Here is a 16,322-nt window from a genome sequence, read left to right as displayed (position 1 = left end):
TATATATATATAAAATGTGTTTATGACAATTTTGTGTAAAAAAATAGGGACTGTCGAACAATCTTTTCATTCTTCTAGTTCTTTTTTTGATATTTATATTGAATATTAAATCATATAAAATATATTTCACACAAAAATAATATTAGATGAGAATTAACAAATATAAACAATATAATATTAATAATAATAATTCTTTCTCTGACGAAAATGTCTAAAAAAAAAAACCATTTGAGAATATTTCTTTCACTCAATTTTATACCATTGTTTTATTATTGGCGGCGTAATACTTGGCCTGCAAGATATAACTGTGCGTACATATTGATCGATTATGATCGTTATTGTTACACTTCGAAGAACCAATAATAGTTGTTCGGGAAGGTAATCACAACTTGAAACACTTTTGTTTTTCCTGTTTCACAATTGTTTTCTTGTCCTTTTTATAAAAAGCGCAATATTATTTATCTCAATTACTTATTTTAGATAAATACAAAAGACATTTCCTTTTCGATTTATATCTAACATTTGTTTTTATAAGAAATATGTTTCTTTTCCAATAAATTATTTTTTTATAGTTGAGAATTCTAAATTTATTTTAATTAAAATTACAGTAAGTTAAGTAAGATACATTCTTAAGTAAGATACATTCATATTCTACAAGAATAATCAAAATTTTTAAGTTATTTCTAAATTCTACAGTTTAAATTTCCATCATATACATGGACATTTATAAATGTGTACAAAACGCAACTTTTACAAAATATTTGCATGTCAATGGTAACGTCAATGGTAATGTCTTTGCTTTTCAGAAAAATCGCCTCATGAGTAACTAATTTTTTCACGGGCTTTACAAACCTTTGATTTAGAAGGAAACATCTTTCTCGTTTACGTTTCTCTTGATTCCTGTTTTCCTAGTGTGGTAACGAGGACAAGTCGTTTCTCGTTAAGGAGAAAGCCCTGAGAATAGAAGGGTCTTGAAGCAACCAGTGAAGTTGGTAGCCGCGGAATCCTTGGTGAAAGGTTGTCTTTATTTCACCCTTTTCGTACTTTGTTTCCGATTCTTGCTATTTCTCGCTTCTCTTTCATTCTCTATTATATCAATCCACCTATGCTTGTTTTTCCACTATTGTATGATGATTTCTTCGTTTTGTAACATGTTTAATACCAAACACGTATTTTGAAACTGAAAGTAAAAATAATATCGATAGAGGTTTAGAGTTAAATGTAAAAATAAAACTTGTTTTCTCTCTCTCTCTCTCTCTTTCTCGGAGTTTAGCTTACTGTGATGTATAGGGTATAGTATATACTCATGCTGACCGATATTTATCAAAGCGAACAATAGTTTTCGCGAATTTATATTTCCGAGAAAAAGAGGTAACTCATCGCCTACCTAATACGCCCAATGCATATGAAGTATGCATTTGACAGTTCCGCCTTTCTTTCTCGTAAAAATGCAGGACCCGTAATGGAGAGGGAAGGGAAAGAGCCGAAGGTGAGACCGCATGATTTTCGTTCATCGAACAACGCGTTATCTGCATAATGCGTGGTTTGTCCACGGATTCTCATGGGACGGCGCAGGTGTAACGAAGATGCAGATCGCTTCGTGCGAAAGAACGTGATATTCGTAGCACGCCTTGTCTTCCATTATCGTTGCCCGAACACGTTTTTCATGAGGTGATCGCGGCATCACTCGTCTTTCACACCTTTTTACCATGTCCCTCGCCGCAGGTTACTCAAACAAATGCAAAAAAGAATGGACGTTAAAATATTTTAGATGAATCGCACGATAACAATTTGTGTGTACGAAAACCAATAAAAACGACGCTGTGAAATTTAATTTTGATATCGCTTCGTGAATTACATTGCATGGTGAACCGTACAATTTTAACTTTACGTTTAATTATGCAATAGTTGGTTGGAAGTTGTAACGGCAGTTTCTGAGAGTTGCGGCGATATAAGTGATAAAGCAGCAATGAATTTTGATGTATGACGTTTTTCGGCAAAAACAGAAATTCTCATATGAACATATGGCGAGTAGAGTCTGAAATGATATCTCTGAAGAGAACCGTAAGTGTGAAACGTGGCGTAGGTTGATGTTAAACTTGATTTCGACTACACGAAAGTTCGCCCGACTTTGCTACTTCTCCAGAAGTAATTCATAACTTTTACCACGGCCCAGTTCAATAACGTCTGTTCCGCTAGCGCGCGGTTCATACTGATAATTCATTTTAAAATACTTCATAACTAAAAACCAAAGGGATACAGCGTCCGAGAACATTCGACGCTAAATCAGGAAACTTCCGGACGCAAAAGACGGAAATCTCGTAAAATTACATTAGGGCAGTCATTTTCCTCCTCTGATTGCGGCTGGGGGGTTCTGGAAATTGCACGAAGTAATGGATATTCAGGAACATTCCCGCTTCGACATACCTAGTCCCTAGAAAGTTAAGAAAAACTTGATCATAACTCTGAAAATCCGTGCCGATTCGCCATTTCTCTCGTCTATTTTTTTCCAATAATTGTTTCGGAATAAAAAGAGAAAAATCGTGTAATAATGCAAGATACATGCAGGAAATACAACAAACTGATCTAAAAAGATGAGACAAAATTTTTCGTCTCTTCGACGAAAGACGGTAGTTCGATAGATCGTAATAACTATCCTTACCCATCACATTTCGCACTATGGAAGGCCATCCACTTCGCGTAAACACCAGCATAAATTCTGGAACGGCCCTTCCCGTTCCCTACGCCATTCGCGTTACGCCCCGGCCATCTCGCTCCATCGTTAACTGTACGGGACCATCGAGTGTTTCTCACCCTCTACTTAGCCAACCCGCTCGTTTCTTTCAGGCGAAACAAACGAATGGGCGGTTTTCCATTTCCCCGATCGATTTTGTCGATAATGGCGACAATAGTGGAAATAGTGAGAGCCATTAGTCTGGTGATTAATGACGCGCTTATGATCGAACAGAAACGCTGCGCTTTCGCATCCCAACGCTCGCCTCTACTCTACTAGAGAGATTTTAGGAATCTGGATTTTTCTTTTTTTTTCACAATACCGCGAAGAGAGCATTATTGTGACTCTGCGAAAATCGCAGTAATAAGAGATACAGGACCATTATTCACAAGGATGTGAGCGACTCACAATAGACAGCACATGGGAAGCACACGAACGTTGAGATTATTTGTTAAATTGTATGATAAGAAGAGAAAGCTAAATCATGCAACATTCATCGAAGTACATATAGCTTATCGTAGCTTTGAACGAATATTTTACATATATTTTTTAACATATTATTATAGAGCCAACTTAACGAGAGTCTCAAGTGTAATGATCAAGAAATGTCAAGCTGGCATGTGTTTCCTTTTGGCGCGAATAATTGGAAAATGTGTAATATTGTACTTAATATCGCTGAAGAAAGCGAAGAGGCACTTTCTTCAATACTCGCCATTGTATATCGATCGTTGCCACAATCGTCATTAAAATCCAAGCGCGTATAAAGACGGGAATTAAAATAGTTATCAAAGCAACGGGAGGGCGTGCAATTAAGATATCCGAATTGAAGTCCGCTCTCAGACCCGCGCGGTATAATCGATTGCCTTTGTGGCACCTGTCGAATGACGGGTAAAACCCGATTTTCAGATTCCATTGAGAGACGCGAAAGCGTTGGTGGCCGGGAAGACGAGGAGGCAATGTGACTGACAGGCTTCATGGTTTATTCGACAAGTCGAAGAGTACACAGGAAAGCCTATAACATCGTATCCAGCTTGCGCTTTGGGTTAACAGCCTGGGTGTCCGACGATGTACCATGATGCATGACGCGGTGTCGAGTTCCAATTCGCCGGGCATCCATGAAAGCAGGCTCTGTGCCTGATGTAAAATATCGGCGATTCGGGATGAAACGAAGCACGCTGCGTCCAGTTTGTGTGCATGTAGTAGATGAGGACCGCCGATTGCGCCTCTTTGAACGATTACGTTTAACTCGATGTACAAGCGCACGGTTTTACGGCCGCGTACATAAGTAACATGTATGCGTATTGTTAATATGAAAAATATCAACGTTTATACATCAAGATGCTTTTTTGACGTGGACTAAGCGAAACGCATTGGCTGGATGTTCCAAAACGTTAAGGAATACAACTACAGAAAAAATCTATTTGCGAGGAAAACCTATCTTTAATTAAAAGGCGAATGTATTTTATTTTGTATGTCAAGAGATGTTTTCAGCGGGATATTAATTCGCTGGTTTCGGATTAATGACCTAAGAATCGATTATATCTACGTGCCACCACATTTCGTGAAATCGATCGGACTAGCTGTGTCCTCTAAATAATGTTTCAGTTTGCGCTTTTATGATTCAAATACATTGCGGTAGAAATGTAATGTTTTGGTTTATATTTTATTACTAATGATAACACGAAACATTTATTCATACAAATATTTTAGATCAATGTTGCATCAATTAGAATGCATAACTTCATCAAGGTTACGAAACAGTTAGGTAAACAACGATATACACATCAATTATGATTGGCTTTGGATATTGATGTAATTAGGACGTATAAACGTTATTAAATATTGTTTATTATCGTATATCGATTTTCTGTGTCCTCGTATGGAATCGCATATATAATAAAATCTAATATATAATCATGAATTAATATATAAAGTTTACTAAAATATGAAAATAGGTATTAACATAACAATACACCTAAATATCATTTAATATGGTCGTTTTGATTCATTAATTAATAATTAATAAAATAATTAATAAAATAATAAATTAATAATACATATTCGCAAGAAGCTTCTCACCGTGTCCATTTTAATGTGATTCTCATGTAATTATATTTGCGAAAAGCGAACGCAACGGAATAATCGATGCAAGAAAAATATTTGAATTTTTGAGAGAAAATATTAGCATATAATTTTTAGTTGCAAAAGTAAATCCGGTATATAATATGATATAAATTTTAATTGTATATTTTATTACATATTATTAAAGTCCGAGATAAAAGAAAAGTCAATATTTAAATGACATTGTATGGTGGATGAGAAAATAACGATATAGGACACATATATAGGAACATTCTTGAACATTCAAAACGGATTTAGGAAAGGTACCTTCGTAGATACCTACTCGATGAGGATTAGGAAGTGATTTGCAGGCGATTGCCGATAGCGATGGAAACACGAAAGCCGGAATTTATCGTGATTGGAGCGAGTTCTCGTGAGAGAGTCATGAAGCTTCGAGGGCCGTTATCTCGTGCATGCGCCAGATACGCACGAACTATCAGTTTTCATGAACACACTCTATGATGTAAGTACATGCTCTCATTCTTGGAGGACATATTTATCGTTATGTGTATTATATTCTCTTTCAACAAGTACACGCAAGTTCTATAGATCTTTAAGGTCTATAATCCGTGGGAAAAGTCCCAAGTATTGGAAATATATACAAATAGCAGGATGTAATCAAATTGATTGGACACGTTAATTAGGAAACATCACATATTTTACATTCCGTTCGTTTTCTTGGTGAAATTCACATTTTGAAAGTCAGATCAATTCCTTTAAATAAGAATTTCTTCTTCTGTCACGAAATCTCATTAATTTCGTAAGAATGTAACGACCCTGGCATTCCATCTCCCACTACTGACTTTCGTATCGCAGTCTCTCATGTTCTGCCGAAAATCTTACGTTCACGCATATCCATCTGGACCGCGCGGCGATTATGGCGACTCATTAGCTGCGCCTGTAAATCATAGCGGTCTCCGCGACGAAGACGGGAGATGCGCGCTGAATGTGGGAGTTTCGGAGCAAAACACATAAGCGAGCGAGAGACGGAGAACAAAGCTGTGGTCCAGAACGGGACGGACGGCGCGAGCGTGTCCGAAGATGGCCGAGCACGAGCGGAGGAAGCCGACACGACTCGCGAGGGTTCCTCGCGATATTCAATGGTTTCAGTACCGAGCCGCCGCGGGTCAGGACTCGATGTGGCTTCATCGCGAGGGAGATTTATTATCGAACGCCTCACGACGGTACGCGACATGGGTAGGTGATCCATGAATCAAAATCGGAGCAGAAACGCGTGGTGTCATCATTCACGGGTCGTTCACAGATCATCTTCGCGATCTGCTTTGTAAGTGTCGATCGATGATCCGGAAGTTACGATCCGCAAAGAACGCGGCGGCGAGGTCGCGTTTTTCCCGGTGTTTAAGCTGAAATTAACGCGAGTGCATTTCGTGAGTCTTCATTTAATTTTTTTTTTAATGCTGTTTTTGAGAATTCATATTTTCAGGTGTATATACCGATTTATGAGTGCGTGCGTAACGCACATGCTCGCTCCGTGCACGCTTGGTCGTCGCGAGATCGAGGGATAAGTGCGAAAAGATTAAAAAATCGACACCCATCGATGGCCACGCACTGTGCTCCAAGTATAAAATACTGCAATTCCTATGTCGCACTGTGTTCGATTAATCAGCAACGAGCGTCACAGAAGTCTATTTGCGGTATTTGAATCAACACGCAGTACCGATGCGTTTGATATAACTTTGCCAGCAACTTTCATACGCATGCCGTTCATCGTTGATTCGTGACTGTTGTTCGATGAGTGTAATGTGCCGAAATATAAAAACGAAATATAGCCAGAAATACAATCAGTGGTAAAGAGAGATGATATTTATTCCACGACCGACCATTTTACTTCGAAATTTCCGACATTCGCATAATCTCGTTAGTCAGCGGACAAACAGCTCTATTTCATTTCACCACAAAGTTTAAAAGAAATTATTCGATTTTGATGACAAATTTTTATGAGTGTTTTAAAATTTATCTTCACGTTGAATCTTCTTTCCGAACGATATCACATGTATTATTAATCAGAAGAAATAAACTTTCTGAGGTGTTTTGAAAATTTATCGGATCGTAGATATTTGCAGCATAATTGCAGTTGAACGTATATCCTGCTGAAATTTCAACTATCGAAGTATCGAGACACATCGACTTTGCGAAGTTCAGCTTTCAAAAGGCCCAGTGGACATCTTGCTTCATTTCGCGGAGATTTACTGTGCGAGACTGAACGCGTTAGCCGAATTCGCGATGTAGAGACATAAAGACAGAGGCGCTCTGAATTCGTAGGGAACCGCCTTCGAAAAGAGCTTGTATTCTACAACGATAAAACTACAATCGCCACTCAGAGCCTGTCAGGAGAGACTTCGCTCCGTTACGGATCCGTTTATCTGACAAATCCAGTGATCATCCGTTCGCCCAACACGCTCCATGGAATCCTGTAGCAGCAAAAAATTTCCCTGACAGAACGCATCGGTCATAGAATAAAAAAAAAAGGGATAACAAACGGCGTAAATGGCGCGAAGCGGATAAAGTTTCAACTACTCGTGTTATCTGCGTTTGAAGAATTACGTCTACATCGGAAAATCTGCCGGAGAGATCGATAGCGCGTTCAAATCGTCCCATTTGAAGAGAAAAGAATCTTATACGATAGGAGAGAGAAGAATGAAGATCGTTGAATAAGATGGGAATACCGTACGGTGATAGCATGTATCGTCGTTAGAGATTTCATTCTTGAGAGTCTCAAAAGACAAATAGTCAGCGTCTCATTAAATGACGACGGATAGGTGAGCGACAAGATAGATAGAGGACGGGTACGTGGCATGTCGGTTCACGGCGACGGCTACGGCAGCAACAACGACGGCAAAGAGCAGTGGACGATGTGGATGGCAGCGCAATGCAGCAGCAGCAGCAGCAGCAGAAGCAACATCAACGACAACGGCATCAACGACGAGAACGGCAGCAACGTCGAGAGTTGCAATTAGTGCCAGCTCGCAACGGCCGCGAGACAACGTAACGACTGAAGAGGGGGGGGGGGGCGCTGACCGTTAGGGGGTCGAGGGTGTGTGCAGTGCGCGTGAAAGGGGGACAAAATGTGGTGGAGGTGGCGGTGGTGGAGTGTCGTGACTACGACGACGACGATGCTGGTCTTGGTAGCCGCATATTCGCCGCCTGTGGAACTATCCGATCTGGATAAGCCAAGTGAGTAATGCCGCTCCGTTACGTCACTAGTTATGCTGATTTACAATTGAGCTTAACCCTTTCGGTACGTCCAAGTCGAAGCACGAGGTGCTTGCAACCGACAAATGTGCCAGCAGTGCTGGTGTATCAATAACACTGGAGAATTTGTTAGAAATACACTAGTTGGCATTATATTACTTACGTTGTATCATCGCGATGTATTATTCACATAAAATCATCACATAAAAAAGTTAAAATTTCTCTAGAGAACAGAAAATTCTTTCGTCGTAAAATATTATAGTATTTCTGTTTTCTATCACGCCTAGGAATTTCACTACAATGAAAGTGTCAAGGTATTTTATAAGGCTTCATTTAAAAGGCCGCGCCGCGTAGTATTTTGCGGATCGAAGACCGTGACGCGACAAATTAAATTAAATCTTCACGGTTCCTCGTCATGAGGTTGTTATGAACTTGAAATAGCGGATTAGTATCACTGACTTCATCCGAGGAAGTTTTGCTCGACCGCGTTCCGGCTTCGCCCTCGAGAACATTGATCCCACGAAACTCATGATGTAATCGATAAAAGGGGATATAAATGGAAAGATTCTGAATATCATTAGTAAGGTTCTCCGATGTCCCATAATTAAACGGGCAATTCGCACCCATCGAAACTGTCCTTGGGGCACTACGAAAGTGTGGAACGTGCCGCGACACGCCGACAGTTACATACGAGTATCGAAAAATTAAAATAACACTCGGTAGATTATTTTATCGCAGTCGGATCTTCAATGTAAATCATAATTGTAAGAATTTTAATCCGACTGATACGCAATCGCGGTTGATACATATCATTAGCGATATGAATCTGTTCTGTGATTAAAATCTCTGGCACTATTACATAGTCATAATTGTGTTCATCAAATGACATATGCGTACGCGATTTCAAAGTAACGTAGAACAAGGAGAAATAGATTTTAGAGAGCAATTTTAAACTATTATTCAAATTAATCATCTTCAATATTACTTAAATTAGAGTAATTTTCAGAATCTAATTAATTATATGCGATTTATGAATAAGCTCTTTTTTTTCTCTTTCTTTTTCTAATATGAGAAAATTTCTGACGATACGTCAATTATATCAAAATTATATCATTAATAGACAACAATATTTAGGTCTTCATAAATTACTAAAACTATAAACACAGATGAGCTCGTAAATGTCAAAGATCTTATACGAAGCAGAAAACTAATGTCGAAGTTGCCTTATAACGTTATCCTTGGATGATGAGCAATATTATATTAATACCTAATGTCTGACGTAACCAAACTAAAAATATGATTACATATTTTTCCACCATTATTGACTACTTGGTGTATTTAGAGTAGCCGGAAGAGTAAATGAGAAACTTTTGCGGATCGATTATTAGAAAACTTTTGCCATCGTGTTCATTTCGCTATGCGCGCATCTTATTATACTCGGCGCTTTGTAGGTAATATACACTACCTAAAATTAATTTAACAACCTGCTGGATTAACGGTAAAGAAAATTGTAGGACGAAAGTATCCGATCGATTCAGGCACAGCACGTAGAGGAGAAGGCTTAGGTAAGAGAATGACGGCTAAACTAGTTTAATTAAACCACGGCGCTAAGCCCCTCTTAAATTTATAGCTGCGCGATAAAAAAGGATGTTCTACAGTGGGGACGTGAAGAGAAAAAATTGGAGTTTCAATAGCGGAGTTTGAGCTCGTTCGGTTGCAAGAGCGAAAATAATGTGACGCCAATTCTGCACTTTTGCGAAGTTCCTTTGAGAAAATTTTCAATCTACCATGCCATTTATTTTCATCTTTGTTTTTTTTTTATAAATATTACATAAATACCAATAAACCATTTTCCTTTTTACGTATTTAATTCCGATAGTCTATCTATAATCTGGAGTATACACAATTATTGATTTTCATTAATGACACTGATATTTTGTAACAAAGAGAATACTCTTTGACATTTTCGCAAATTCTAATTCTGGTGATTTAGTGACTATCTTCAATGTCTATATTTACTGAGAGAATAGTGTAATAGTAGGAATATTTGGAAATATTCAAATTATCACTGATGGCATGTTGGATCAGAGGGACAAATGTTAGTTATAATTGACAATCACTGCATATTCCCTATAAATATAGAGATTGCTAATCCAATAATAGATTTATAGTTGTGGTATTTATAGTTAATGTATGTACATATTTATGATTAACAATCAATGACATTTATCATTCCAATTATCATTATATGAATATTATTGTGGAAAACGAGTAAATGTCGTTTCTCAATAAGTTAAATATAGTTGTTAAAGAAAGGAACAGAAAATTTGCTCTTAGATTTTGAAAGGAACAAAAATGTAACAAGTAATCTTCGGTTATTTTATAGAGAAATGCAATCACGCATGCAATTTATGTATAGTGTGAGAGACACGTTACAGAATCGATCGCAGCAAGTTGATGCCTCAAAACTTTCGTCAGGCAAATTTCATAATCCGTCGTTGCCTTAGAAGAAATTTCAGAATACTTTCAAAGAAAATAAAGTACATATATACGTATCGTTATCGACAATAAATTTTATACACGTGTAATATAAGCAAGTTCTTGCAACTATTGCTGATTCAAAGGCACTTAATTACGATTGAAATTACTCGACTTCGTTATACAATTACTTCATAACGTGGCGAAACATAGCTTATATTTTCATAAGGTTCGTCTAACCTCTACTTCAACAGGTGTTGCTAGCGGCGAAAAGACAACCGACGCGACGTGTACGCAGTACACGCGTAACTAACACGTCGTGTTAATTAACGACGCTTTCATGTTTATTCGCATAGCTGCGCTAAGGCCTGCATCTATTTTGCCATGTTCCGGCATCGTGAAATAATGACATTCGATTTCTCCCTAATGAGACTAATTATGTAGTCCAATACGTTAAAAAAAGCGGTGAGTAAATGCCGGTGATGAGTGATATGTTTATTTTTATAGCGTTCTGTGGTTTTTACGTCTAGTACTGTAAGCAGCGTGTACTTTCGGTAAATAAACCGCAAAAACCAGAAAGACCATCTTTAATGTGCACATCATTGAGAAATATACTTTGTAGTATAAAGAGGATCTTTTTATGCTATGTTTTTACAAACATACTGCATCGTAAAATATAAACCAGAGCTTACCATGGCAGGCTAACGTTTTAATAGAAACTGCATAACAGTTTTCACCAGGTTACAATATATATAAAAAATATGTTACACAGAATCTAGTTCGTTTTAAAAACAACCTATTTTTTTACATATACAAAGTTTTAAAAAATCTAAATCCCAGTAGAGACAGCTTAGGATCAACCTTTAATAACTTTTCGAAAAATTTTTGGTTATATTTAAAATATTATACCAATTTTTGTATCTTTCATTTCAAAAATATCGCGTGAGATATAAACATCTTTTTATTTCTATTTTAAAGATGCGGGAATTCTCGTCTAACAATAAAAGTTGTATAAGAATGAAGTATTTAAAAAAATTTTTTTACATAAAATATCTAGGAAAATTATTTATTCACGTTTTAAGACATAAAAGATATATCTAAATATGTTTCCTGAATAAGTATAAATATTTCTGAATTTTTGCGTGCATATTTCTTTCTTTATTATAATTCAATGATGGTGATTATGGCAGCTTTCATTTCCGTCCAATGAACCTGAAATACGTATTAAAAAAAAATCAAAGTTCGTTTTATTCGTTGAATGCTGTTGTTGATATTGAACCACTAAAATGCCTCAATGTATGAAAAAAACGACAAAATGGTAGCCTGTCATAGTAAAAGTTAAACTTGATAAACATCGATTCTTTTACTTTGACAGGCTGCTATTTTGTATTTTCCACGTTTTAGTAGTTCAATACAAAAAAAATAACATTTAACAAGTAAAACGAATTTTGATTTTTTTTATTTCAAACTCATAGAACGGAAATGAGAGCTCCCACAAATCGCCGCAGACCATCAGTGGTTGAAACATAATAGGAGGGAGAAAGAGGAGTGAAAAAAATTTAAAGATTTTTATGAAACAATGTATCTTTTATATGTGTGTGTATAAAATGTTCAAATGTGAATGGGTTTTTTTATATTTCTAAAAATACCTTATTTTTTTTAATTCTTATAGAGAATTCCTTTTAATTATAATTTCATGGATTATATCATTTATTTTCTAGAAAGTTTATTTTCGATACATTCGTTGTAGACTTTGAAATCCGTCTTTATAACAATAATATCTCTAACAGCACTTCCCAACAGCTTTCAAAATTACAACTACGGAATCGTTGTAATTAATTTTTGTCGGCAAAATCGAAGCGAGGGCAACGACGGAATGACCACGAAATCGACCTAATGGGCGGTCATTTGTCATTCTTCATAGGGTAGAAGGTGGCATTGCGGAAGGGGTGAGAAGGGTCCTTTGCACATTGCTGCCAAGACGATAATTTGCACGCGATTTCATCCGCCATATACACCTTCTATGTCAGAGTATGACTTAATGGAAACACGGCTCAGCTCACTCCAGAATTCAGAAATAACAGAAATTTGTAAAAGCGAATGCGACAGCCATTCTGCATTTTCGCGAATGTTATTCTACATGGCGATCGGTATATGTACAGGAATCGTAAAAATAATTTTTAACGTAACGATACAGCCGATATTATTATATTTCCATTGTCGTAAAAAAATAATAGATCTCATCAACGTCGTATCCTCGTGTAATTACCTTATCGAAATAATAGTGGGGATATGGTAAAAGCAGCATTATCGCGGATCTAGAACAAGCCGGAGATGATCAAGCGACATGTATGTTTCACACCGACACGCGAATACTCAACATTAATCTCGAGTTATTCTCTCTAATTCTGGAAAGATTAATTGGAATTGGCACCTGTTATTCTTAGATGATTTCTGCTAAATAATATTTCGTGCGCACAAATACTTAAAGGGATCAAACTGATAATTATTATGTTATTATTTAGGTGGATAACTTTTTATGTCAACAAAAAATTTGTTTAAAAATGAGTGACAAACAAACAAGATATCAAGATTTTGTCTATCAAACATCCTTTTTTCATGGAACCGATTTAGATATATAGTATATTATATTCTCGAGTATATTATATTATATTCTCGAGTGGATATATGAAAAATATTAAGATTGCTTGAAGAGGGTAATTACAAAAGAATGTAGATAAATGCGAGAAATTATTGTGGTACCATCTTTAACTGAAACGCACGAGTGATTATTTGCACGCGATCTTTTTACTGCATTCGTTGGATGCAGTTCGCGATTAAAGTTTAGCACGGCATACTTCTTTTTTAAGACCTTCTTATTTAAAATGTACTTACTCTGAGATACATTATCGGTCATTAAGACATTTTTTTACTTTCTGTTAACTATATGTAAAAAAAAAATAATGCTAGTGAAATGCAAGAAAGAGAAATACACTGCTGAACGACGGTCTGTCTGTATGAACGTCCCTACACAATTATTATATAAATGATATGAATTCATCGTGATAATTGCATGTTGCAGAGTAGTGTCAAAAATGCTCTGCGACGCAACAAGACGCGGCGCGTGATATAAAATTTGTTTCGCGCCGCGCGGCGAGAACGAACCCACATCGCCGCGAGCATTTCATATGTCGTAATTCGCGCAATTCTGTCAAGAAGCGACATATTTCATATTACTGTAATCCACTGCAAGCCCGACAACAATGGCGCTGCGTGCGAACGCGCATTCCGAACTATGTATTTCTCACGGGCCTCTCATACGTGATAGCGAAAATTCAGAATATCGCTCCCGCGGGTCTCGTTTGGCAAAACTGCAGCGCGAGTAACGAGTGGATCCACTTCAATATGTCAATACTATGAGCTTAACTCGTGACTGGTGACGCGGAATTTCGATATGTTTCGACGCCGCTACGATAAAACTTAAAAACCTGTGGCAAAACGCGTGACAAATTTTTCACGCATCACACAGATATCGCGTGAAATTTATTACACCTCGGATATTTTAAGGCTCAGTTTTTCATTATCTGATTAACTTGTGATTTGAACTTTTTTTTTAACTCTACTTAATTTGATGATAATGTACAAATTGTATTTTTCTAGCTGTGATCCATCACTAAACTAATGATTTTGTAGAGAGAAATAATTTTAAAAATTATTCGCTACAAAATTATTATTTTAATGATTAACTATAGATGGAAAAATATAATTTTTACTATCAGAATGAGAAATAATTGCCAATTCGATATTGATTCATTTCTCGCTGGGTTAAGTCTAACAAGTTAATTAAATGAAAAAACGGGCGTAAAACGCGTTACTAAATAAGAAAGTGTTCTAACACATTTTTGGCATAACATTTCGCAACGCGGTGGAAGCTAAATTCGTTTTATAACCTCGCTCGACATGTCACTAGGCAGTATATCAAGTTAATTCATGCGTAAACGATTCTCGCGATGCAGTTCGATGCATTTGTCTATTACCAAGTTTCAATGTAAAAGAAAGTTATCGTAAAATTTTCGTACCTCGCGGCACTCGATCACCAATATTTCCTTCTTTTTTCATTTATCTGTCATTCATAGCCTGCGATGTTATGACATCTTTTTCGTAAATACGACTAATATCTATGTACCACGCGTGCAGTTTATTTTTTCTCGTTGCACGTATTATTCGAAGTTATAGAAATTTTTGTCCGTGCTTTCGTAAGAAAGAGATGTAAAAATCGCGCTTGCACGCGACTGTGAAAAACGCATATCGAGATTTCGTCACACTTTGACTTATAAAATAATCGTGATACCATCGAACCACTAAAGTAATTACCGCGATGAAGTTTTAATTAAAAAAAAAATGCTTTATGGGGAATGATAACGCAGCTTCGTTAACTTCTCTACTAACGTACGAACGGATTTACATTCCTATCTTTTACTTTCGTCTTATTTATTCGTTACATGTAGTTATAAGACAAGCTTATGACGTCATTCCTTTCCATTTACATCGTAAATGAGACACTTTCATTGCAAGCAACAGTTTTCTTAATATATACCGTAGTATATACCATGTTTGGATATAAAGTACTTTTAAAGACTCTGTTTAAGTTTCCTACGAGCCTCGAAAGAGCAATGACATACAGCCCGTGATATTTTTAGTTGAGTCAAGTCCGGGTTTGACAATTTTATTTTAAATATGTCAGAGATTTCCTCTTCGCTCCTCATCTTCGTTTTTTCTTTAATGTGCATATTAACGAAACTGCTTAAGGAATTGTACTTTTGCTGACTGCTGCCGACTATTTTTACAATACACACTATCTCCCGTAAGAGTTTTAAATCGGCTGAGATTAAATTTGTAGAAAATCAAGATGCAACAGTCGAATGACGTTCTCATGCAGATTATTCTAATCAAGCTCTTCTAGATCTTAATGTCTAATTCCGGAATTATGCAGATCGGGCGAATGAATTTTTTCCATTTGGCGACGATATTACGGACGCCGAGAGCAATCCACCGAGACTGGAAATGGCAGGTGAAAAATCTCGTCTTGTTGGTTCGTGCCCGACGAACATAACCAGGACGAACTAGGAGCGATACTCCTGTAGTCGTAACTCGTCCGTTTCTATCTTTCCGCGGCAATGATTCCACGTAATTTTCTAACCGGTTAATTCGTGCCTAGCTACAGCGATCATCCCTCGTCGGTACGTTTCAGCGCTAACAAGTCCACGAGAACTAGCTAGCTGACGCGTGAGGAATAGGAAGGTAATTTCGCAGGGAATCTTCCCATCCGAAACGACTGGAAGGAACTGGCTACTCGTCGTAACAATATCCGAAACAGGTTGTCGGTACCTGCGCTGCACGTATCTTAGCTTACCGCAGATTACCAGTAATCCCCTGGGTTCGGGTAACAGTTACACGCTTTCAGCGAGACAGGGGAAGTTCGGTTGCCTCAACGGCGACGGCAGCCCGCGGCGCAACCTGGGACTGCCTCTCCGTTGCAACGTCCGACGCCGTATAAACCGAATTCCCTCGACGTATCGGAGCGATACGACGTGAAATTAAGTCTCACGACGTTTTACGCGCGCGTCCCCGCATACACTTATGTCGCTTCAAATTTATTATATATAAAGCATGATAATACTTCTTTAATATTTTAGAAATATAATATTTTAATATTTTAATAATATTTATAAATTAATACTTTAATATTTTAGAATTAATCTTCAAGAAAGAAACG

The 16,322-nt window shown here is 37.2% G+C and overlaps 1 protein-coding gene across 1 annotated transcript in view; it reads left to right on the top strand.

Moving 5' to 3' along the window:
* Positions 1–7,998: 7,998 nt before the first annotated feature.
* Positions 7,999–16,322, top strand: part of LOC108692053 (hemicentin-1-like) — a 98,645-nt gene continuing 90,321 nt past the window's right edge. Inside the window, exon 1 of the mRNA XM_018200157.1 lies at positions 7,999–8,050. The gene's annotated coding sequence lies outside the window, so the exon portion shown is untranslated. The remainder of the gene's footprint in view (positions 8,051–16,322) is intronic.

The sequence above is a fragment of the Atta colombica genome, unplaced genomic scaffold (genome assembly GCF_001594045.1).
Source record: "Atta colombica isolate Treedump-2 unplaced genomic scaffold, Acol1.0 scaffold58, whole genome shotgun sequence".
NCBI classification, from domain to species: Eukaryota; Metazoa; Arthropoda; class Insecta; order Hymenoptera; family Formicidae; genus Atta; species Atta colombica.
Note: the sequence above shows the minus strand (reverse complement) of the source record. Positions and strands in the feature narration are given on the sequence as shown.